We start from the raw sequence: 2,077 nt of genomic DNA, 5'->3' as shown, positions 1-2,077 counted from the left end.
GTTATCTTGGCAAAAGGAGGTTGCAAGAAGTTTTGAATAAAAGGGTACCAATAATTGTGGCCAACGTGTTTTGGAGAAAAACATTTATTTCATAATGTGAGTTTCCCCCCACTTTCAATTCTTTTCCTTCAATGAAAGGTTAGATTTTTGCTAATTTTATGAATTAAAGATTAAAAGGATAAACAATGCAGATTTATTTTTATAGTCATCTTTGATCATATTTATCAAGGGTGCCAATAATTCTGACCACAACTTTCTCTTGCTCTCTCTCTCTCTATATATGTACTTTTGATTTTAGGGTGAATTCTGACCTGTTTTGTGAGTTTCACCCTTATTTGTCAAGAAACAACAGAAAAAAACGTTGCTCATTTAGACAGTGATCAACTCATATTTTATCACAGTGAACTGTTTATGACTGTGGAAAGAAAAATGACTGACCTTTGCACTGTTTGCTCTCTGTGCCGAGTTTAAATGTTTAAACCTGCAAAACAGGTGATGAGTTTCGTGCAAAAGCAGCTGACGTGCTCATAATTTACAATAACAAAATTTACAGCAGAACATCAATATACTGTATAACTAACAATGACTCAACAAAGATTAATAGAATTGAATTTAAACTTTACTGAACCAATGAAATCAATACACTACTAGTCAAATGTCCAACATAAGATGGGCAGTACATTATATAGATAATGTAAAGAAAGTGACATGTTTGAGGGACAAACATCTGTAAATCTTGCTGTAGGATTAGCTGAGATTACAGAAGATTTGGACTATTCAGTCAGAAGATTTTCTTCCCCCAATGCAAACCCCAAACTCACTGAATTACCACAGTGTTTGTTTCCTCCATAACAAAGAGCTTTTGTCTCACGCATCTCTGAACGCACTTCCTCATAACTACTGAATGTAAAATCCCCACGAAGCCTTTCACACAAACTCCAAGGAACATGAGTCTTTTGTCTGGTATGCAAATACATGTCATTCACGACTGGAAATTTCCAGCATTAGTTTAAGAGGTGCTTTAACAGAAACGCCCCCCAGGTCTGTAATTGTTTTCCAGTGAGCGACACATTAAAATAAAGTCAAACCCTTCAATGTCATTGTCAAATGTTTTGCTTTGATGACATATCTACAAAGAAAGCTGAAATGTATGTCAGAGGAGCAGATATTTAGTACTGTAAATATTGAGTGTCATCCACTGACCAGTTTGTAAGACGTAAGAGATGTAAAACAGACACAATGTAAGCATGCATATCACGACACGCTCATGCATGTTCACGAGGTATTTGTGAGTCCAATTCACATTCAAGTGTTTATGTTAGGGGTGTGACAAGATCTCACGAAATTAATGTGACGAGATTTCTCGTCGAGGTGAAAAGCTCGTGTGTGAGGGTGCTTTCGTTTTGCTTTTTATAGAAATAAAAACCATTTAAAGGATTAGTCCACTTTCAAATCAAATTTTCCTGATAATTTACTCACCCACATGTCTTCAAAGATGTCCATGTCCTTCTTTCTTCAGTCGAAAAGAAATGAAGGTTTTTGAGGAAAACATTCCTGGATTATTCTCCTTATAGTGGACTTCAATGGAGCCCAAACGGTTGAAGGTCAAAATGACAGTTTCAGTGCAGCTTCAAAGAGCTTTAAACGAAAACAGACGAGGAATAAGGGTCTTATCTAGAGAAACGATCAGTCATTTTCTAAAAAAAATACATCTGTATATGCTTTATGAACACAAATGATCGCCTTGCACGTGCTTCAGCTTTCCGTATTCTTCAAAAAGCTTATGCTGTATGTCCTACGCCTTTCCTATTATATTTACGAAAAAAATGGAACTGGCTCTGCATTCGTTGTAAGTATAATAGGAAAAGCGTAGGACATACAGCGTAAGCTGGAAGGAAGGACATGCAAGACGATCATTTGTGTTTATAAAGCATATACAGTTGTATTTTTTTCGTTTCGCTAGATAAGACTCTTATTCCTCGTCTGGTATCGTTTAAAGCCCTTTGAAGCTGCACTGAAACTGTAATTTTGACCTTCAACCGTCTGGAGGCCATTGAAGTCCACTATAAGGAGAATA

Source organism: Megalobrama amblycephala, linkage group LG13 (assembly GCF_018812025.1).
Source record: "Megalobrama amblycephala isolate DHTTF-2021 linkage group LG13, ASM1881202v1, whole genome shotgun sequence".
In the NCBI taxonomy this organism is placed as follows: Eukaryota; Metazoa; Chordata; class Actinopteri; order Cypriniformes; family Xenocyprididae; genus Megalobrama; species Megalobrama amblycephala.
Note: the sequence above shows the minus strand (reverse complement) of the source record.